Here is a 24,107-nt window from a genome sequence, read left to right as displayed (position 1 = left end):
TCCATTGTGGACACATTTCACATTTGTGTGTTTTGCACATAATGTGAAAGAAGACCTACCAGGTCATTACTTAATACTCTTCTCAAGATGCAATCCAAACATTTGGTTTTTATGAAGCATGTTTCATTCGACCTGGGTGTCAATTACTTCAGAGTAAACATATTCAGGATGATCTTATTAATCTTCGGCAATTTTTCCCTCTCATGGTGCAAACACGTCGACCAACTAGCAAAACAGGTTGCATATAGAGATTTATAGTAGATTCAACCATGTGAGCTGCAGTGTCATTTTTCTCACGCAAAAATTGATTGAAACCCAAGGTCACAATGAAGAAAATCCAGACCTGACCAGAGACTTATGACATATTATTGGTAACAACATATAAACCCTTTCCAGAGCAGGAAACATGTTACATTTTTTCCCCCTCCTGTGAACATTTGCGATAAGGATGAGGAAGTTTTGGCAACGACCGCACTATAATAAGCAAATTATCTCCCAAACGCTGTTTAATTTCCTGCCGTTTGCAACCTGTCCAGCCGGTTTCCAACAAGTAAAGTCAATGGGGGAAAAGGCAAATTCGCTTAACAATTCCAGTGATCCACTTAACAAATGTGACCCCAAAAAATAATAAAATCAAGCACGATTCACTTTACTGCTTGCTTTACTGCTTGCTTAGCAACATAAATTCTAGTCCTAATTATGGTTATAAATCAAGGACTATCTGGATGGCTCCTGTCTCTCTTATTTGAGGCTCCAGACAACCTGTGAAGGCTCAGCTGAGTCACCTACTTTACCAGGTACAAGAAAGCTCAAAGCTGTGAAAATAAGTTCCTTGCTCAGCCTTCTCCATCGCTACCACACCTTTTCTCCGTGGATTCAACATTCACAGGCAAACTGCTTCCTTACCCCCCCCCAAAGTACTCAGTTTTCAGCATTCCCGCTGTTTGCAACGGTGCTCGGGAGAAATTTATGGTAGCCCACCTGAGCTTGATATTAAAACACAGGTAGGGAGGGAGAGTTGTTATGTCTCGTACTAAAGATGTTTAACGGCAACAAAATCCAGTCCCTTATCTGGAGTTTTATGGCAGCAATATCTGTCTCACATTATTGGGAAAGAAACATACTTCCTTCTAGGTAAAAGACGTAACATTAACTGCAGTTTAATTACCACTGGACTGAACTACCCAGATAAAATTCATTCTCATGAAGTTATGGCTTGAGAAGGGAATTGCTGTAGCTTTCAGGCCAAAGGCCCATTTCGAAATCCTCTAGAAACTGGATTTCAGAGCCTCAAGGAAAGATCCGTATAAAATGCCCTTGCTATCTGCAACGCAAGCATTCCATTTACGGAGACAGATGTACTGTAGGTGCTTTATTAGGTAATTCTCTTTGTTCCTACCCACTTGCTGCTTGGAAATGTAGAGGCTTTTTAAAGCAGAAAGAAAAGGCACCAATAGATTTAGTTACCGGGCATCTATTACACTTTTAAGCGTTTCTTACAGAACTTAACGATACGCGTAAACCAGCCTACAGTAAGCCCTGAAGGAAATCCGTTGCAGATCTGTGATAGGGAAGTTGCTCTCCCACGATTGGCCTTAAGTAAAACCAGGAAACTCAAGTCAAATAGTTAGGACTGTGCAAAACCAATATTTATATTTATATTTATATTTATAGAGTAGCATATTATGTTACGAGAAGAGACTGAACTTCCAAAGCACCTGAAGGCAGGACAAGAAGCAATAGATGGGAACTAATCAAGGCGAAAACCAACTTAGAACTAAAGAGAAATTTCCCAACAGAATAATTAATCACTGGAATGGCCTATCTCCAGAAGACGTAGGTGCTGCAACACTGAAGGTTTTTAAGAAGAGATTGGACAACGATTTGTCTGATATGGTATAGGGTTTCCTGCTTGAGAAGGGGATTGGACCAGAAGACCTCCAAGGTCCCTTCCAACTCTGCTATTCTGTTGAACCCTTTCCCTTTTGAGGTACATCTCTTTTTAGAAAATAGTGTTAAGGAGAGAAGGTACAATAAATCCAGAACCTAGAACAAGGTTTTCAGAGTGATCAATATTGACTTCCAAGGGTTCATGGGCCTATTTAAGGCCCATGTGTTGTTTATTTATTTATTTATTTATTTTAAATTTGTATACCGCCCTTCTCCCTGAGTACTCAGGGCGGTGAACAGCCAAGTAAAAGCATAAACTACAAACATTAAAATACAATTAAAAAGATATAGATGTCAGCGTCCCAGCACTGACATATAATAAAGGGAGGAGAAGCCTGAACTTTTGCCTACTAAATCCCTTTGAAGATTCTGTCTCCTCGGAGATGTGAGAGGGGGGAGACATTCCTGTGATCCTGTGACAAAGAAAGGATCAGGAAAGTGACTTGGAAGATAGCCAATGAGAAGCAGAGAATTGGGGATCGGAAAGGGAGGAATTGAGGGGCAAAGGTCAGTACTGACCATGAAAGAGCCAGGATCAGGTTGCTGTGCTCGAATAAAGAGAAAATTTCCTTAAAGATCGGCAGTTTGGAAATTCATTTATTTTGAGATAGCATCGAAACCTGACAATATATAAATTTGGCCTCATGATTAAAAACAATAACAAACAATTAAAAAACATTTTAAAAAGTGTTAGGCCAGCCCGGCTTGCTGGCCTTGTTATTCTTATTCATATTCCTAGTTGTTAAAGTATATTATTCAATTAATTTCATATCATAAATGCTTGGAGGTTGATGAACAATTTGAAACTTCTTGAAAAGGTCGATCAGTTGAAGAGTTTGGGGATCTCTGATCTAGAATGTCCTCATTTCTCCACTGTTCCACTTGTCTCTGCCCCCCTTGTGCCCTTCAACCCTTCTCCTGTGGAGAACAGACCATGCTTGCTCCAATGTCTATGGAGATTCTCAATCATCCAGGTCATAGTTGTCCCAAAGGCAACTGGACTTTCTTGGGGTAGGTTTTTTTTTTTTCCCTTTGAAAACATTCCACTTTTTCAGTTCTTGGATGAGAAATGAAATGTTTTCAAAGAAAAACCAAGAAAATCCAATTTACTTTTTTGGAAAAAAATACATTTGGAACATGCTTTTTCCAATGTTTTCTTGGATTCTGCTGGCCACTTTCTGAGTGCAAGGCATTGCCATCGAAGCAGACTCTCTTGTTCCTCCTGTAGGTTCCAAGGAAATGAAGGTCTTTATTCCTAGTGTGCTACCATATCACATGTCAACCTTTATGACAGCTTAATTTAAGTCACCCTGCCTGCACGGAATGGGATGTCCCATCTCTGATTGCTGCTTCACAGCCCAGCTTTGATTTCGGTTGCCATCAACTGAAAAGACAAAGTTTGGATGTTGACCTGAATCCCTCAGGTGCCTGATACTGGATTTATTTTTTGCACCGAGCAAAGTCCTAACTGCATCTTATCATAAATATGTAATTTTCAATAGTTGCACCACAGGATTCATCTGAGTGGAGATCATAGTGCATCAGGAAGCCAAGGATATTCTCTCCTCCCCTCAAATGCTTTTGTTGACATCTTTATTATTTTTATGATTTTATCACAAGGGATCATCTCGATCATCTTTGCTCATTGACATTGCTTCCCTTCCCTGCCTCTGTCTGTATCGCTTCACGTATTAATTTTCTGCACTCAAGAAGTACAGGTTGTTCTGCCATCTCTGAGCCCCTCATTCTGTTGCAAAGGATAATTTGATTTGGGCTTCAGATATGAGCATTGCAAACAAGAGATGGAGAATTCCTGTAAACATTTCCCTGCATATTTTCAGGAAATGCAGCTGGGGAGACCGAGAGAATTAAAATAATTCAAGGCTTGATGTTCTGCCTCTCTCAAAGCAATGAGAAAGCAAACCAAAATCATAAATCATTCAGCCATCATCCTGTTCTTTGTACTAATCTTAGACTGGGAGATCTTTCAGTCTGATAATGATTGTCCAATGTAAGTTGGGGTCCTTGCTTGGGGTATTTTATTTTATAAAGGTGCAGTAAACTAATTTGAGGTGGTGACATTTAGTGGCTATCGTTTAATATAATTAAACAGAATCTCCTGGGATTTGGAGAATAGTCAGCTATTCCTTGCTGGAGGTGGCAAGATCAAGAGAGGTTGGGCTGATTACATTCATGTTTTCTGAAGCACCAAGCTGGTTATGGCTGAAGAAGAGAAGACATTGGAGCTCATGCTCTACTGTGCCAGGAATAAATTTCCCTGTTGAAGAGCAGAATACCTGCAAAGAACCATCAACAGAAGACAAGCAAGAGGAACACAATTGAGGTTGAATCAATAGGTGCACTGTAGCAATGGATGTCATAATGCTCTTAGGAAGTGCTTCTGTTCTCTTCTTGAGGTAGTGTCTGTTCACTTGAGTGGAGAACATCACTTATTAGAGAAGTTTCAGTTTCTCATTTTGGGGGGCTGGAGGGGGTGAGGACAATATAGCCTGTATAGGAATAAAAATATGGCTTATTTATTTATTTATTTATTTATTGGTTCGATTTATATGCCGCCCTTCTCCGGAGACTCAGGGCGGCTTACAATGCGTTAAGCAATAGCCTTCATACTTTTGTATATACCTGCTTAGTAGGGCTTTCGGCCCCCACCTAAGCGGTGTTCTTTTTTATACAAAGTCAGCTTATTGCCCCCACAAACTGGGTCCTCATTTTACCTACCTCGAAAGGATGGAAGACTGAGTCAACCTTGAGCCTGGTGAGATTTGAACTTGCAGTAATTGCAGGCAGCTGGTGCTACTTAACAGCACTTTAGTCTGCTGCGCCACCAAGGCTCTTACAAGGCTCTTATGCAAGCTTGTGAGCAATGCCAAATTGAAGAAAGGCATTGAGGGGCCACCACTGCTCCCCCAAAATCAGGAGAAAAATGATGATTATGATGATGATTATGATGATCAGGAGGAGGAGGAGAAGGAGGAGGCGAAGAAGAAGAAGAAGAAGAAGAAGAAGGAGAAGGAGAAGGAGAAGGAGAAGGAGAAGGAGAAGGAGAAGGAGAAGAAGAAGAAGAAGAAGAAGAAGAAGAAGAAGAAGAAGAAGAAGAAGAAGAAGAAGAAGAAGAAGAAGAAGAAGAAGAAGAAGAAGAAGAAGAAACAACTTTGTTTAGAACTTCTGACATTGCTCTGCACTAAGCATTGGCTTAGCAAGTGACATAACCTCAGATCTTGTGGCTTATAAACTATGTTTTACAGCTTAGCCTGCGCTAACCAAGCCAGCTGCAGCACAAACCAGTAAAGCATACTTAACCAAATCGCTCTTTAACGCACAGGGAAAGCTATCCAGAGGACATTACACATCCCTATAAAAAGTCCAAGAGGTATTAAGTCCATTTTCAGCAAAAAGGCCATTTTCTGCTTTCAACAGAAGACGAGACTAAATACCACTTAACAGAAGCAGCAGCAAAAAAAGCTTGCAAATAATAATAAAAAAAGACCAGCTATTTTACTCCGCAATTTTGTCTCTGGAAGCTTTTCAAGGCACCGACGCTGATCATTCTGTCATCTGTAACATTGCCTTCAAAGTTATCTATCATCACAAGGCATCTGTGTGACACTGGAACAAACAGGCTTCGGATTCTAACCAGAGTCCTTTTTCCTCATTGTATCTCGCAAACAAAAGCCTTCATATATTTGTCTGGAGGCAAACAAGCTTCTTTTTGCCTACCCCATTAATAATGGCGGGGGAGACAACTTTCCTTTCATTTGCCAATAGTTAACGGTTGGCATAGCCTAAGACACGGTTTTTTTCTTCCCTCTCTCTATTTTTAAATAGTGGCTTTGAAAGGAAATGGGTACCCGGGTGCTTTAACTGTGAAGAAGATTGACGGAACTTAGAAGTGTCTCTTTCAAGTCTATTTTGAGGATAAAGGACCACAAGAACCAGCCCTTGGAGAAATCCAACCCGAATGAGCTCCTGGACAGAAAATGAGCCTGAGACTTCCTCATCATAAGTCTCCCTTCCCCCTTCGGCTCTTTTTAAATAGCATTTCATTATGATACCTGGAGATTCAGCATCTGCTACGATGACGCAAGTGTATAATGTCTTCTCTGGCAACGCATAACTATAACTCCAGCCTATTTCCTTTTCTTTAGTCCAGTTGGGGTTCGAGCAGGACAGAAAGCCAAAGAGATTTACTTACCCCTCTTGTAAATGGGTAGGACTTGCTTGGATCCCATGGTTGTGTGTCTTAGAGTTTGCAAATAAATGACCCCAGATTGAAACTTTTAGGACCAAATCTCCCCGCAGAGCATAGGAAAAGGTCAGCCAGATGATGGCTGATCAGAAATAACCCATCCAGAGAGAGAGAGAGAGAGAGACAGGAAAGTTCAAGGGGTGAAATAGATGCCCAGTTCTATATCAGCACAATTCATTGTAATATTTAAATGAGAAGAGGTGGGCAATCCGTTTGTGCCTATGTCTGCCTCCCCTAGAAACCGCCCACTTATTTAGCCCGAGCGGATCCAATCCTGGAAGGCAGGAGGAATGGAGGTGGAGGAATCACAGCTTTTAAAAGAGTCTCCAGCTTCTGATGTCATTAGGAATGAATAAGAGTGCACCAACAGTGGGTGGGAAGGAAGGAAGGAAGGAAGGAAGGAAGGAAGGAAGGAAGGAAGGAAGGAAGGAAGGAAGGAGGGAGGGAGGGAGGGAGGGAGGGAGGGAGGGAGGGAGGGAGAAGAAATAGGGAAGGGATGGAGGGAAGGAAGAAAGAGAAATAGGAAAGGGAGGGAGAAGAAATAGGAAAGGGAGAGAGGAAGGAGAAATAGAGAGGGAGGGAGAAGAAATAGGGAAGGAAGTAAAGAGGGAGGGAGAAGAAATGGGGAAGGAAGGAAGGAGAAAAAGAGAGAGATGAAATAGGGAGGGAGGAAGAAGAAATGGGGAGGGAGGGAAGGAAGGAAGGAAGGAGAAAAGGAGAGATGAAATAGGGAGGGAGGGAGGAGAAATAGGGAGGGAGGAAGAAGAAATGGGGAAGGAAGGAAGAAAAAAAGGAGAGAGAAGATAGGGAGGGAAGAAGAAAAAATGGGGAAGAAAGGAAGGAAGGAAGGAAGGAAGGAAGGAAGGAAGGAAGGAAGGAAGGAAGGAAGGAAGGAAGGAAGGAAGACTGTCTCAGGATTGTATGCAATAAAATGAAAAGAAAAAAACCTAATGTGTGCTAAGAAAGAAACAGCAACTGGAGTGGAGCATCTGTGCCGAGCAGACCAGATCAACAGTCAGCAACAATTTATTGCACACTGAAGTTTGCCCGGGTCACTTTTAAAAAAAACATACCCAGTTTTATTAGGTGATAAAATAAGAGCAGGTGCTTCCCTGTCTCGGTGCAGTTGGTTGGATACTGGAGGGGCGGGTTTTCTCAACCTCGGCAACTTAAGGATTTGTGAACTTCAACTCCAAGAATTCTGGAAACTGAAGTCCACACATCTTCAAGTTGCCAAGATTGAGAAACCCCTGGCGTAAGAGGTTAGTCCAAAGTTCCCAGGGATGTAATACCAAGACTCTAGATGGGTATATTAGAAGCCAGGAGAGGGTAGCCACAGAGGAAAAACTACTTATTGCTTTCATCTCATGGGAACAGGGAGAAGCATATTTTTCTCCACTTACAGAAAAGTGAGTCCATATTTCCCTGTAGAAAGCTAAGCTATGTTGCATGCCATTTTTCCAAAGTGCATCTCACAAGATTTGGTCTGCAGAACCATTGCTCTTAAAACAACCACCAAGACACAACCTCAACCTAAGTACCTAAAGGTGAGTGACTGGTTTTATAAACTTGGTTTTCTAGCCTAGCCTGGACCAACGGTAACTAATTCTAGCACAAGTGCTGAACCATTTTGCATTCTTTTTGGTCAAATGTATGGGTTTTAGCTGAACGAGCAAACAAGCCAAGTAGTATCTTAGGACTAGCCAACTTTTCCCAACCTGGTGCTCTCCTACTAAGTTGGACTTCACTCCCATGATCCTAGACTGCTAAAGATTATGGGAAGTGAAGTCAAACAATCTTCAAAGAAGGTTGGCTAAAGGTCATCTATCATACTTTTAGAGGAATGTCCATCATTTGGAGTGTCTGAATATGTTTCTTCCCCAAGAAGGGCCCAAGATATGCCTCAATGGTGTAATCGACATGGGTTCCAGAACAACCCAACTCCAATCAAAAACTCTGAGACAGGCATCATCTCAATTCTTCCATTTATTAGAGTAGGTATACTGGCACATCTGGGAAAACCCGAATCTGAGAGTTCCGGTTTTTCCGCAGTAAATCAAAGTCCCAAATTCAGCCCCTGCACCCATCAGTCTGTCACATGGTCCAATCATCATCCGTCCCAACTTGAACCATTCTTGCAACCACTCCTCCTCTAGATGTAGGAACACCATGACCTTGACCGAAGGGAAGAATGCTATTACGTCTAACTACAATTACTCTACTAAATTCCACCTCCTACTTTCCCAAGCGCAAGAAGGTGGCAGCGCGGAAACTTCCGGTGTTAATATGGCTTCCAAAGCTGACACATGGATTCCTAAGACCCTTAAGCAGCTGCCCAGGCACCCCAAGATCTGATCCAGGGCCCATGACTAAATATTACAACTACATTTGGAAAGTTCTCTGTGAGTTTGAGGCACACGCCTGGGTTCTCATCCATTCCAAGGAACGGAAAAATCAGTCTTGAGCCAGGGAAATAAACGATGATGAAGAAAAGCAGAGAAACATGAGTGCCATGTCCACTGAAAAAGTAAACTTGCCCATGTTGGGTGGTTTTTAAGATAGCCTGATTTTATCCAGCTGGGTTTCATAAATAAATATTACTCCCTGCCTTTTGTTCCACACTTATTTGGCTTCTTCATATTTTGCTCAGAAGACAATGTTACTTAAGCATCTCTGGCTGAGATATAATTGGAGCTTCTTATTCCCTTCTTCTTCTTCTTCTTCTTCTTGGGGGAGGAAGAGTTGGTTAAACAAGGCCAAAGATATGAGAAACACTCATTATTGCAAAAGGACACGCTGTGCTGAAACAAAATTTTCCAAGCCAGCTGCTATGGTGAGAATTTAGGTAGCTTCAAACGGGCCCGCAACCTTGGCAAGGTTTAAAACGTGTGGACTTCCTCAGTGGTTGCCTGAGGAATTCTGGGAGTTGATGTCCACACGTTTTTAAGTTGCCAAGGTTGGAGAGTTCGGCTTAGAACATTTCCTCCATACAGGTTGAGAATAAAAGATTCTCTCCTCTCTAAAACCCCCAAAGCCACTCAGAAACACTTGATAGTCAGATGGATGACCTATAGTAGGGGTCTCCAACCTTGGCAACTTTAAGCCTGGTGGACTTCAACTCCCAGAATTCCCTAGCCAGCAGCTGGCTGGGGAATTCTGGGAATTGAAATCCTCTAGGCTTAAAGTTGCCAAGGTTGGAGACCCCCGACCTATAGCCAGTGGTGGGTTTCAAATTTTTTTACTACCGGTTCTGTGGGTATGGCTTGGTGGGTGTGGCATGGTGGACATGGCAGGGGAAGGATACTGTAAAATCTCCATTCCCACCCCACTCCAGGGGAAGGTTACTGCAAAATCCCCATTTCCTCCCGATCAGCTGGGACTTGGGAAGCAGAGAATAGATGGCGGTGGGGCCAGTCAGAATTTTTACTATCGGTTCTCTGAACTACTCAACATTTCCACTACTAGTTCTCCAGAAGCGGTCAGAACCTGCTGAAACCCATCTCTACATAGCATTTACACTTTTATACCGCTACACAATGCTTTACAGCCCTCTCTAAGTGGTTTACAGAGTCAACCTCTTGCCCCCAACAATCTGGGTCCTCATTTTACTGACCTCGGAAGGATGGAAGGCTGAGTGGACTTTGAACCTGATGAGATTCGAGCTGCCAAATTGCAGGCAGCCGGCAGTCAACGGAAGCAGCCTGCCGTACTGCATTCTCACCACTGTGCCACCATGACACTATTTATTCATATAAACAAATAAAATCTGTAAAAGTTTGCAGGCTAATTACAGCTGGTATTCGTTGCATGATAATTTTGATAGCAACATCGGTAGGTTACCCTATGTGGAAAAACCTCCAATCTCCCCTATGCATTTTCTTGATTATTTTTCCCCATCTGCTCCTTTCTCTGGAAAGGGAAGAGAACATGAACCCAGGGGAAGCGTGTTTGAGGCCTTCCAAATTGCCACCTGCCTCCCAAACCGACGCGAACCAAAGCGATAACATCTTCATGCCGTCTTCCGCAGTTTAAGAAAGTACCTCTTGAAGTGGGCATTTGTGCCACCGAGCAGAGGAAAAACAATACTTCAAGCCAGTTATAAGGAGCCTCGTTTTGGATCTCTACAATTCTTTATCAACATACCTCCAGCTTTATTTTGCTGTTGTGAAGCAGGTGAGCTAGAGAGAGAGAGAGATGAAGTAGCCAAGGCAGCTTGATCAACTGATCACACTTAGCAGAACTGAGCTAACGTCTGGAGCAGCCAGCTGCCTGAAGTTGTTTTTTGCTTCCATCTCATAAATGCAACGTGCCACTAGGCTGAATTGATCTTCAGTGTCACCTTGACATCTCACGAAAAGAACCAAGAGGAAAAAAAGAGAGAGAGAGAGAGAGAGAGAGAGAGAGAGAGAGAGAGAGAGAGAGAGAGAGGGAGGGAGGGAGGGAGGGAGGGAGGGAGAGAGAGAGAGAGAGAGAGAGAGAGAGAGAGAGAGAGAGAGAGAGAGAGAGAGAGAGAGAGAGAGAGAGAGAGAGAGAGAAATGAACTACTTCCAAGTTTCACCTCACAGGCAAATTATCCTATCTGGAGCTGTGCTCTCCAGTTCTCAAATGATGATGAATTATTAGATCAAAAGAGCCTTTGCTTGGAACATCTTGTTGTTGTCCCCCAATAACTCCTGAACATCTTCCATTTGGCCTCCACAATTCATCATTAAAAATAATAAGCAATTGAGGTTTGTGTCTCCGATGCCAAACCGTCCCAATAACAATAAAGCTTCAGAGAAAGAAAAGCGACCAAGAGCAGCTTCCTTCAACACAAAGATTATGGAAATGTGGAGAAATGTCTTATTAGAAGTAAAAGCCAAGAAATAGCCATCAAAATGCAGTTGAAGACCAAATCCAAAGAGCTTTAGAGACCCTGCAGCGAGATACAGGAAGTGACAAATGAAGATGTCATCTAGCCAGCTTCAACCTGTGTAGACCTTCAGATGTTGATGAGTTACAACCCTTCGCAGTTGCTGCTCACCAGATAAGAGACGCTGGGAGTTGTAGTTCTGAAACACCTGGAAAGGGACAAGTTATGATGATGATGGTTTAGTCTACTTGTACACCGCTTCCCATCGTTCCAATCCCTGAAGCAGTTTGCAGTCAATCATTACCATGAAAAGCTCAACAGTTAAAAATGCATTCCATTTAAAAAGCAAGGGGAACATCTTGGGAGGGACCATGTAAAGTCGTTTTTCCACACTTGAACTAGACAACATCCTGAACCCAGAGCCATGGTATCCGTGCCTAGTCACAGTGATGCCAAAACAATGACATCTGCATTGTGATGACGTGACAGCCTTCTGTTTGTGTTCCACAATGTTGTTTGCAAGTATGTAGTAACAAGATCATGGTCAAAATCATGATGTCCATTGATGCAGATACCTGTTGCCTTAAGCACAATTGAGTTTCCTCACTGCTTGCGGCCCTTTTCCTAAAGGATCCTCCACTGTTGAATTATGTACCATTTCACTTTAAATTTGCACCAAATTTACTTCTACCCCTGGCACTCTGGGAAGCCACAGGTTGAATATGAAGAACTAGGGATAGTAGAAAAGGCTCTTACAGGTATGGAAACTCTTTTGGCAACAAACCGAGGCTGTTCAAGAGATTTCTGGGGATGCAGATTCTGTAAAGTCCTTCTTTTCCTTAAAAGAAGAGAAGAGAAGAGGAGGAGAGGAGGGGAGGGGAGGGGAGGAAGAGAGGAGAGGAGAGGACAGGAGAGGACAGGAGAGGACAGGAGAGGAGAGAGAGGAGAGGAGAGAGGAATGGAATGGAATGGAATGGAATAGAATAGAATAGAATAGAATAGAATAGAATAGAATAGAATAGAATAGAATAGAATAGAATAGAATAGAATAGAATTATTCTATTATTCTATTCTGTTATTCTATTCTAGAATAGAATAGAATAACAGAGTTATTCAATTGGTTATCCAATCTCTTCTTAAAAACTTCCATTGTTGGAGCCGCCCTGAGTCTTCAGAGAGGGGCGGCATATAAATTTAATTAATTAAATTAAATTAAATTAAATTTACAACTTCTGGGGGCAAATTGTTCCATTGATTAATTGTTCTAACTGTCAGGAAATTTCTCCTTAGTTCTAGGTTGATTCTCTCCTTGATTAGCTTCCATCCATTGCTTCTTGTCCTGCCCTCAGGTGCTTTGGAGAATAGCTTGACTCCCTCTTCTTTGTGGCAGCCCCTGAGATATCGGAAGACTGCTATCATGTCACACCCCTGATCCTTCTTTTCATCAGACTAGACAAGGAGGCTGAAGCTTGTCAGCCGTTCCACTTGTGCATTTTCAAATCAGCAGAACAGTTGGTTAGCACCGCATGGCATCTCTTTCCGTAGGGTCTCTTTCTTTGTGTCGCATTCGCCAACTTGAACATTAAACGGGATGACGACATTAAAGAAAGACACACTCATTTCAGGATGCACAAATAGACCTGCTTTGCTCTTCAGGGGGCTCCTGAATAATATATAGGATCAGATGGGACGCCCTGGGCTGTTGTCCCTTCTAAAAGGGCCCATTGAACTATATTTTTAAGTGTGACTTGAAGGAGAAAAATGGATGTAGAATAGAATAGAATAGAGCCAGAAGGGACCTTGCAGGTCTTGTAGTCCAGCCCCCATGTATTACTCGAATTGAACCAAATTAATGTGCAGAAAATGTAAGTTGAATTATACTTGGTTCTTCTTCTACCCTACCACTCTCTCCTAGGTCATTCCCATTTTGGAATGCCAGCTGTAGGTTAAAGCAGGATACACACACCAATATTCCCTTTCTTTCTGCCCCCTAACACACGCACCACCGTAAGGCAAAACATGAACTTTTGAAATCCTTGCTCAAAATGCAGATGGTTTTGGAAAGCAAATCTCATTATGCTCTGCCCCAAATGCCTGCATGTTAAAAAGGATCATATGATTTGCAGGATGTGCTGCTCGGACATCCAAGTTTTAAAAATAGAGGCCAAGTTTTCATTGCAGCAACTAAAGACTTATGATTAGGTTACACACATCACTTAGAAGGGACAGTCAAAAGCTGGAGTGGACTTCTGGGGCAAGTAGCCTACAGATACAGTATTTCATAGAGTCTTTTCTTGGAAGGAGGAAAACAACAAAAGAAGTGGTGGGAAAAACAGAGTCACTTCTGTGAGATGGGGGAGGGGGGTCATATACATTTGAGAAAGAAAAGAAAGAGAGAGAGAGAAAGAAATAGAAAGAGAAAGAGAAAAAGAAAAGAGAAAGAAAGAAAGAAAGAAGAAAAGGGAAAGAAAGAGTGAGAATGAGAGAGAGAGAAAGAAGAGAAAGAAAGAGCAAGAGAGAGAGAGAAAGAAAGCAAGAGAAAAAGAGAAAAGAAAGAAAGAAAAGAAAGAAAGAAAGAGAAAGAAAGAAAAGAGAAAAAGAAAAGAGAGGGAAAGAAAGTAAAAAAGAAGAAAAGGGAAAGCAAGAGTGAGAACAAGAGAGAGAGAGAAAGAAGAGAAAGAAAGAGAAAAAGAGAGAAAAAAAAAGAGAGAGAAAGAAAGCGAGAGAAAAAGAGAAAAGAAAGAGAAAGAGAAAGAGAAAAAGAAAAGAAAAAGAAAGAAAAAAGAAAAGGGAAAGAAAGAGTGAGAACGAGAGAGAGAGAAAGAGAAAGAAAGAGAAAGAAAGAAACGAGAGAAAAAGAGAAAAGAAAGAATGAAAGAGAGAGAGAGAGAGAGAGAAAGGGATGTAGAGTCACTACAGGTAGCCCTTGACTTACAACAGTTTGTTTAATTACCATTCAAAGTTACATCATCACTGATAAATGTGAGTTATGAACTGTTTTTTTCCCCACACTTACGACCGTTGCAGCATCCCCATGGTCCCGCTGGCTCATATTTATAACGTGATTCCCCTTTTACGTGATCCCCTTCTGACCAGCAAGGTCGATGGAGAAGCCAGATTCACTTAACCGTTTTGGCAAGAGAGGTGGCAAAAGGGGGAAAATTCACTTAAAAGTGTTCCTGCTTGGCTACATAAATTGTGGGGTCCACTCTAAGTCGTAAGTCGAGGACTCCCTGTACACCCATCACCAAACACTTCGTTTTCCAGAACCTTCCTAGTTTTCCATTCTAACTTCCATGGGTCCCATTTTAGAGTGTAAGACAATATGTTCCAGCTGTACAGTGACATGGTTTTTACCCAGTGGTGGGTTTCAAAATTTTTTACTACCGGTTCTGTGGGCGTGGCTTGGTGGGTGTGGCAGGGGAAGGATACTGTAAAATCTCCATTCCCACCTCACTCCAGGGGAAGGATACTATAAATCTCCATTCCCTCCCCAATCCGGGGGAAGGTTACTGCAAAATCCCCATTTCCTCCCGATCAGCTGGGACTCGGGAGGCAGAGAATAGATGGGGGTGGGGCCAGTCAGAATTTTTACTACCAATTCTCCGAACTACTCAAAATTCCCGCTACCGGTTCTCCAGAACTGGTCAGAACCTGCTGAAACCCATCTCTGTTTTTACCCCAAGGGACTCTTCTTATGAGGCCTCTGGAGAGAAGAGCAGCATTTTTTGGAAATGATAACAATTCCAGACAAGAGGCCGCCTGTTGACTTTATTTAGTTTTGTTTGTTTGTTTTTAATGAATATCTGAACGATCAACAAAACAAATATCCTGGACCTCTAAGTACGTAACCTAAGTTGCTTTTGTTGAAGGAACTGTAAAGAAAAACATAAAATTCCTCAGGTCCAGATGCTTAAGCGGGAAGAATAATAAAAACAAAATGGTTGCCTGAGGTCACCTCAGGTTGGTTGAAACTAGGAGTCCGGAAGCGCCTTTTCGGCCCAACCAATTTAATTCAAAATAAGAAGAAGCTTTTGTGAGCTGCGGCTGATTTCATGGGACACAAACAGAGGCTTCTGGCTTTGAATATAATTTGCCCTTCAAAAAAAAAAGAAGATGCTATTTGCCTTCTTCTGATTTTTATAGACAAGGGGTCAGCAACCTGTAGCTCTGGAGCCGCATGTGGCTCTTTCACCCCTCTGCTGCGGCTCCCTGTCACTCAAAATATGTGTCACAACCGCCAATGTGCGACACCTGCCGGCACGCGATTTGTTGAGCTTTTCAACCTCTGGTAGGCCAACCATGGATAAATCCAAGAAAAGAAAAGTTTCAGAAGAAAACAGAACGTTTAATTCAACTACATATGCTAGTTTTGTGGCCGCTCAAGAAATAGTCGGCACGAGAGGGGTTTTGTAGCTCCCGGTGTTTTTCTTTTCTGTGGAAAATGGGTCCAAATGGGTCTTTGAGTGTTTAAGGTTGCAGACCCCTGTTATAGACGATGCTTTTACAGACTAGCATGGCTGTCTCCCGTATTAGTATTATTTTTATTTTCCATCTATTAGGTCTAAAGAAATCAAAATGCAGGTAGACCTCTGCTTACAACAGTTCGCTCAGTGACCATTCGAAGTGATAACAGCACTGAAAAAAGTGACTTCTATGACCATGTTTCACACTTACGACCTTTCCAGCATCAATCTGGTCACGCGATTTTACATTCAGGTGCTTGACCACGGACTCACATTTATGACAGTTGCAGAATCCTGGGGTTATGTGACCACCACCACCCCCTTTTATGATGTAGTCAATGGGGGAAGCCAGATTTGCTGAACAACCCTGTGACCAATTTAACAACTGTACTGATTCACTTAACGAATATGGCGAGAAAGGTTGAAAACGGGGCAAAACTCAGTTAACCAATGTCTCACTTAGCAATATCAATTTTGGGCTCAATTGTAGAGGTTCAGTTGAGGACTTGTTGTTGTTGTTAGTTGCAAAGTCATGTCTGACCCATTGCAACCCCATGGACAACATTCCTCCAGGCTTTCCTGTCCTCCACCATCCTCTGGAGTCCATTGAAGCTCGTGCCAACTGCTTCAGTGACTCCATCCAGCCACCTCGTTCTCTGTCGTCCCCTTCTTCTTTTGCCCTCAATCTTTCCCAGCATTAGGCTCTTCCCCAGTGAGTCCTTCCTTCTCATTAGGTGGCCAAAGTATTTGAGTTTCCTCTTCAGGATCTGGCCTTCTAAAGAGCAGTCAGAGTTGATCTCCTCTAGGACTGATTGGTTGGATCGCCTTGCAGTCCAAGGGACTCGCAGGAGTCTTCTCCAGCACCAGAGTTCAAAGGCCTCCATTCTCTGGTGCTCAGCCTTTTTTATGGTCCAACTTTCACAGCCATCCATTGCAACTGGGAAAACCATAGCCTTGACTATACACACTTTTGTTGGCAGGGTGATGTCTCTGCTTTTTAGTATGCCATCTAGATTTGCCATAGCTTTGCTCCCCAGGAGCAAGCGTCTTTTAATTTCTTGGCTGCAAGTTGAGGACTACCTGCATTTAAAACCACCTCCAAGTCCCGCTTCTTCCCTTCTGTGGTGCCTGAAGTGTTTCTCATGATCTCCTGCGCAGTTAAGGCCTTGTGATATTTGGACACGCTCGTCTGGTATATTTACTTGGCTAACCCTTCATTCTGCAGAGCAGCTTCCCCTAAGCCTCTATCCTCTCTGTCCAATGTGAGGGGCAATTCAGGCCAAGATAGAGCTCTGGCAAAAATTGCTGCATTTTTATTTATTTATTTATTTTAAATCAAAGAAATGAAAAAAGAAGAAGAAGAAGAAGAAGAAGAAGAAGAAGAAGAAGAAGAAGAAGAAGAAGAAGAAGAAGAAGAAGAAGAAGAAGAAGAAGAAGAAGAAGAAGAAGAAGAAGAAGAAGAAGAAGAAGAAGAAGAAGCCAGGAAGCTGCAGCATAAGAAATTGGTTTCACTCTGCAAAAGAAACCCAGCAGGCAACGAAGGAAAAATGCACGCAGCATTGGCTCGGCGTGCCTGCTTCAGCCTCTTGCATGTGTTGTCTGCATGATCGGATTGCACAGACCGCCTTAAGAAACTGAAGCTGACGCGGCTGCAGAGGGAGGTGGGGTCTCTGGTATCACATGTAAAGGCAGCAGGAGGAAACTGCCTTGGCAAGAGTTGGGGTTTGGGACTGGATTTGCACCAGGCTCTAATGGAGGTGATCCGGCATTGGAGCGAGTCCTTGAGAATCTTGGATCCGTCCCTCAGAGACCTCAAAAGACTTTGCAAACTAATTGCAATGTTTAAAGCTGCCAAAGGAGAAAATGATTAAATGCATCACTACAGAATGATCTTATTAACTATATGAAATGTTGGCTTCCAACAGGAAGGTAAGGGCAGACTCGCTTGAAAGAAGCTGAACTCCTGGTGGCATTACCGACACAGAGGTCCCGTTAGTTCTCTGGGCAGCTGAAGGGAGGTAGCTTGACCTTGCCTTCTTCCAAGGAGGAGAAGAGAGGAGGGGAGGGGAGAGGAGAGGAAGAAGGAGAGGAAAGGAGAGGAGAGGAGAAGGGAGGAAGAAGGAGAGGAGAGGGGAGGAAGGAGAGGGGAGGAAGAAGGAGAGGAAAGGAATTAGAATTAGAATAACAGAGTTGGAAGGGAGCTTGGAGATCTTCTAGTCCAACCCTCTGCTTAGACAGGAAACCCTACACCACTTCAGACAAAGAAGAGGAGAGGAAGAAGGAGAGGAGAGGAGAACAGTAGAATCAAGAGCAAGAGCAAAACCAAGACCCAATGATCTTGATCATCAAGGCCTTGTCTTGATGATCATAGCATTATCTTTGAATGCCTTATGTCAGAGGTGGGCAACTATGGCCCTTTTATGATCTGTGGACTTCATGCTGGCTCAGGACTTCTGGGAGTTGAAGTCCACAGGGTCATAAAGGGGCTGAGGTTGCCCATCCTGCTTTATGTGCTTCTGCGTTCCAGCAAAACCTCAGTGGAGTTTCCATAAAACTAACAGGCCAGTTTTGGTAGGAAACCATATGGACTTTTAAGCCTGAGGTGTCAGTCTTCAAGTAAGGAGAAAGTATAAATACTTTTTCCCATAGAAGCTGAGAACAGTCAATTTCCTTCTCTGAATGGGATCCGTTGCAGGAAATTGCTCTTCCTGCCCTCAATAGAAGTGTCTCATTTCCTATTTACTTGCCAACTCTGGGTCAATTCACATGGCTGGGGAGTTGGCCAATTCTGTTTTTTTTTTTTAAGCTGGACAGGCAACAAACTGGCCATCCAATGGCCAGCTGTTCATGAAAAGCACAGGTCATCATCTGGGAAGGCTTTGCAACTCAGGGAGCTGGAAGACACCTAAGAATTAAGCATAGCTGAGTTAGTTCTAAGGGGAAACAGATTAAAATCCACATGGGCAAAACTTGCGTTAGGTCAAGCGAAATTGTACAAAATTCCCGCAAGCTTGATCGTCAAAAGAAGAACTGCACGTATGGAAGATTCTTCAGTCACGTTTGATTCTTCAGTTCACCATCTTAGATGGGAGGATGGAGATCCTTCGGATATGGAAAGCTGGTCTTATCAAACACAGGATAATGTTACCCTGTGAGAAATGTCTATGGAGATTCTCAGTCATCCAGGTCATGGTTGTCCCAAAGGTGCTTTTTCAAAAGGCAACTGGACTTTCTGGTTTTTCTTTGAAGATGTTTCGCTTTTCATCCAAGAAGCTTCTTCACCTGAGAAGCTTCTTGGATGAGAAACGAAATGTCTTCAAAGAAAAAACAGAAAGTCCAGTTGCCTCTTGGAAAAGCCCCTTTGGGACTACCTTGTGAGAAGAGCTCATTCAAAGCTTATTGGAAGCAAGACTAGAGGTGGCACGTGGTAGAGGAGTCCCACCAAGCCAATGACAAGAAGCATCATGGAGCTTGGATTTCTTACAGAAGTCAATCAGTTCTCTTGATCCCTACTTATGGATCCGGGTAATTTAGATTAAGCTGTCTTGTTGTGGTATTTGGGTTTCATACATTTCTCATTGATCCCAGACAGTGTGGCCGGGGTTAATGAGAGTTACACAAGAAAATATCTGGATGGTCCTTCTTATTCCCAACACTTGGTCATTCAAAAGTGAAATTGTAAATTTTCAGAAACAAGTGCCAATCACATCTCTTTCAACCAGTGTTCCTGGTCTCCATAATATGAGCATTAATCTGTTGTCCTTGAACGTGGTAACTGGTGCAGCATGAAAGGGGATTGTTGATGACTCTGTTTAGTTACATTATCTCAATTATTATATATTACTTGAAGAACTAGGACCACCTTTAAACCACCGACATTCACTTGGCTTCAGTCCTTTGCAACCATGTTAACTTGATTCCATCCTGAACAGTAGTGTTATATATATTTTGCCCTGCTCCATGTCCATCACCATTCAGTAGCTGATGGATGTTCACCCCATCCCGTGGCCACCGCAAATAGTGGCAGATCAATTTTAGGGGGCTCAAGTAAGACAATATAAGGAATGACATTTGCTAGCTCAAAATCTGCATCGTCCTTCTCCGGATCTAGTTTGGACAGGAAAGGCTGAGGTATGGGTAGAATTGTTCTACATTTGGCAGGGAATCAATGATCTTTGCTCCCTGCCACATAAATTATGAGCCTTTCCGTATAGCCAGGAAATCTGAAAAGATGCCAGCCACCCTGGCAGAGTTGCTGAGAAAAAGTTCTAGATATTGCAGGCACAAGTGTGTGGGGAAATGGAATGATATTGTTTGGATTAAGAGCAGACAAAAAAAAATCATCTCATCAAGGAAGATTCCATTATTCATTTTCTTTTGGTTGCAATGAGTCAACATCATATTTTCAGATGACATGTTGCTTTTGCCCCAAATAACATTTTAATAAAAAAAAAATCCACTGAACATAACAATCTGCTTGTTGATATTCACACATGGATTAATTGCTGGCAGAATAGAAACATTTCGTTTTCACATGATGGGAAGCAACAGCCTTGCATCGCAGCAAGAATGAACACATGGCAAAATATCGCTCCAAGGAACCACAACCAAACACACTTTTCCAGCTCTTGAAAGTCACATGGCAATCTCACAGAGCTTGCCCAGATCCAGCGGCCTTCAGATATCCATGATCTCAGATTCTCACTAGTGACTTCCAGCATTTTCATAGCATCAACCAGACATTATCAAAGGAATACAAAATCTGTCCATATCACCATGGTGGTAATTTTGGTTAGGATGAATATTCTATAAATCAGTAGTGCCAAAAGGTCACTCCCATAATCTCTGATGAGAGCCACCAAAAGAAATTTTGAGAGTAGATGTCCATTCTATCTAGAAGACATGGATGTATAGATGTAGAACAATTAATAAGTGGAACAACTTGCCTGCAGAAGTTGTGAATGCTCCAACCCTGGAAATTTTTAAGAAGAGGTTGGATAACCATTTGTCTGAAGTGGTGTAGGGTTTCGTTGCCTGGGCAGGGGTTGGACTAGAAGACCTCCAAGGTCCCTTCCAACTCTGTTATTCTATTCTATTCTATTCTATTCTATTCTATTCTATTCTATTCTATTCTATTCTATTCTATTCTATTCTATTCTATTCTATTCCATTCCATTCCATTCCATTCCATTCCATTCTATTCTATTATTTCACCCCTGATTTGATCCCTTGCAAAAGGGAAGAACTAAAAAGAGAAGGGCTAGGAGTGATAGGAGAGCAGTCTTCCAATATTTGAGGGGCTGTCACAGAGAAGTGGGAGTTGGTTTATTCTCCAAAGCACCTGAGGGCAAGACAAGAAGTAACGGGTGGAAGCTTAACAAAGGGAGAAACAACCCAGAATGAAGAAGAAATCCTGCTGCTAACACAATTGCTCTTTGTGCTAATGGTAGTATGGTAGTAGTAGCAGTTGAAGGTTAAATTTCCATGTGAGCTGTGAGACGAAAACGGTATCCAAGACCACCACAGGAAAGTGGGAGAGGACAAATTCAACCTCTTGCACAATCAATGTGTCCACCAGGTACCACACGGATAGGATTATTTCTGCCTGACGACAGAATGCCACTAACAAAATAGTTCTCCAGCTAAAGCATTCTTAAGAGCCCCTCTGAGGACAAAAGGAGGAAGGAGGACACGTGGTGTGGACCTCTGCTCCTTCAGGGAACTTCAGGAAACCTTTGCTTGTTTTTGTCCTTCCACCCAGCACATATATTCTCACACCTACACGCTTCCTCCAGCTCTTCCGTAGGTGTCGATGTTGCAGCTGTAACTATGACTGAAAGAATCGCTAATGAACAATTCATGTGCTTGTGTGGGTTATTTTCCGCCTCCAAGTTCCTTCAGAACAGGATGATGGAGAACTTCTCAGGGTCTTTTCATAGGATTGACGTGAGCTTGGTTTTTACTCTTCTCAAGCCAACGGGATTTGGAAAACAAATTATGTACGGTGTCTAGAGACTCCCACCATCCATCCGGCTGGATGCCTCTTTGAAAACAGATGGGAAGAGGTCCAAATTTGGTCTGAGGGTGGAAGCCATCCAAAGAAAGCTTACATTGAATAATGGGCTAAACGTACCTGGAGACTGCAAAGAACCAAAATCCAGAACCGAATGTCCCCAACGTATCCTCTTTCTCCTTCTACAGAAGGAAAAAATATATGGCAGCACCAGGCTAAGCCAGATCTTGGAGGCACCAGCATCTCATACAGGTAGTCCTCAAGTTACAATGGTTCATTTAGTGACCATTCAATGTTACAACAGCCCTGAAAAAAAATGACTTATGGCGGTTTTTTCATTCTCATGACCATTGCAGCATCCCCACAGTCAGGTGATCCAAATCCAGACGCCTGGCGCAACTAACTCATATTTTAGGGCGGTTGCTGTTTCCTTGTGGTCGCCTTTTGCGAACTTCTGACAAGCAAAGTCAGCTCGGAAGCCAGATTCACTTAACAACGGGGGCAAGAAAGGTGGTAAAATGGGACAGAACTCACTGAACAGCTGCCTTGTTTAACAACAGGAGTTTTGGGCTCAATTGTGGTCGTAAATCGAAGATTCTCAGGGACGACTGTCACTCTGGTCATCACTTCTTTACCCTCCTACCATCGGGAAGGAGATATAGAAGTATAGTCAGCCGCACAAACAGGCTGCAAAATAGTTTTTATCCATGGGCTGTCAGACTCCTGAATAAGAAATAACATCATAACTACATAGTATGATGGTTCGCAGGGCCGGGGCAACGTGTAACATGTTCACACTGGTGCAATAGGACTGGATGTTTTGTTAATATGATTTATTGGGTTAGGGATATTTTTTTTGTTTTCACCGTGGGTTGTATTGTGTTGTGGGGGGGGGGTACACTGAGGCAGCTCCACCAATCTCATTGTGCATATGTTGTGCACTGACAATAAAGGTTTGAAATTTGAAACTACCTGTATCTTTCTTTTGGTGGCTTTCGTAGGAGATGTGACTCCAGCAAAATTGTGTTAAGAAAAATGGGATTTCTGGACGAGCTCTATTTTTTCTCTCTCTCTCTCTCTTGAATATTTTCAAGACTGATGCTAATGGACATTTTGAGAGATGCTTCAGGGCTGTGGGGGCAGAATCTGTTTCAGCAGATTGTTCAGAGGACCCTCGCAGACTTATCGCAACATCTCTGTGGAACGTTTAACAGAAATATCACTCCTTTGCTAGCAAGGGAGACCGTGGCTTGCATAACGAGGAGCTCTGACGTCTGAAATTTTAGTTTAACCTTACAGACATTGTCTGCCTTCTGCACTCCTCTGATGGTGCCCTAGAAAGCAGGAGGAATATTCTGTCTCCCTTGTGCAATGCAGACCCTCATAGCCAGGTTGCAATTGTTGAAATTGTTGCCTGAAATGACAGGAACATCTTCCCCCTCACCCCCACCCCCACGCCGGAATGAATGAGGTAATTGCAAGCATTTCATCTATTCCAATTTTTTTTCCCCCCTGGCATCTATTTACGTGTGCGATGGTTGGACGTCCAAGGAGCTCACAATAACTTTCAACAGCCTATTAATGAATGAATGGTGTTGTTTTCCCTCAAAGCAACAGGATGCAGACTTGAAATACGGAAAAAAAATAGAATTTCCGCTTCCCTTTATGGATCATTCAGCAGCCCAAGTTCTGTCACCTTCACACGTTACCTAAATATAACTTGTGATAGAAGGCAAAACATTTTTTTTTTTTTTTTTGCAATTGAGTTCCGTTCACTGGAAGCCTCCCTTCCTGCACGATTCTTGACAGAATTTGAAAATGATGTGCCATTGCTCTTTCTTGGGCTAGAAGCCATGAAGCTAAGGTTGCAATTCAGTGGTGGGATTCAAATTTTTTTTACTACCGGTTCTGTGGGTGTGGCATGGCTTGGTGGGCGTGGCTTGGTGGGCATGGCAGAGGAAGGATACTGTAAAATCTCCATTCCCTCCCCACTCCAGGGGAAGGATACTGCAAAATCTCCATTCCCTCCCCACTCCAGGGGAAGGATACTGCAAAATCTCCATTCCCTCCCCACTCCAGGGGAAGGATACTGCAAAATCTCCATTCCCACCCCACTCCAGGGGAAGGACACTGCAAAATCCCCATTCCCTCCCCACTCCTGGGGGAAGGATATTGCAAAATCTCCATTCCCACCCACTCTGGGGCCAGCCAGAGGTGGTATTTGCTAGTTCTCTGAACTACTCAAAATTTCCGCTACCGGTTACCAGAACCTGTCAGAACCTGCTGGATTTCACCCCTGCCCCCTCTTCTTTGTGGCAACCCTTCAAATATTGGAACACTGTTGTCATGTCACCCCAGTCTTCCTTTTCACTGGACTAGATATACCAATTCCTGCAACTGTTCTTCATATGTTTTAACCTCCAATCCCCTAATCATTTTTGTTGTCTTCTTTCTTTCTTTCTTTCTTTCTTTATTTATTTATTTTTGAATTTGTATACCGCCCTTCTCCCTGAGGACTCAGGGCGGTGAACAGCCAGATAAAAACATCAAATTCAAATA

General features: G+C 42.8%; 1 protein-coding gene across 1 annotated transcript in view; it reads right to left on the bottom strand.

Moving 5' to 3' along the window:
• The window catches only part of MAPK6 (mitogen-activated protein kinase 6), a 32,069-nt gene extending 25,740 nt beyond the window's left edge, over positions 1–6,329 (bottom strand). The window contains exon 1 of the mRNA XM_070953795.1: positions 6,164–6,329. The gene's annotated coding sequence lies outside the window, so the exon portion shown is untranslated. The remainder of the gene's footprint in view (positions 1–6,163) is intronic.
• Between the last annotated feature and the right edge of the window lie 17,778 nt (positions 6,330–24,107).

This window comes from Pituophis catenifer, unplaced genomic scaffold, assembly GCF_029215685.1.
Source record: "Pituophis catenifer annectens isolate HBS135680 unplaced genomic scaffold, rPitCat1.0.hap2 SCAF_14, whole genome shotgun sequence".
NCBI classification, from domain to species: domain Eukaryota; kingdom Metazoa; phylum Chordata; class Lepidosauria; order Squamata; family Colubridae; genus Pituophis; species Pituophis catenifer.
This window is presented reverse-complemented; position numbering and strand designations above follow the sequence as displayed.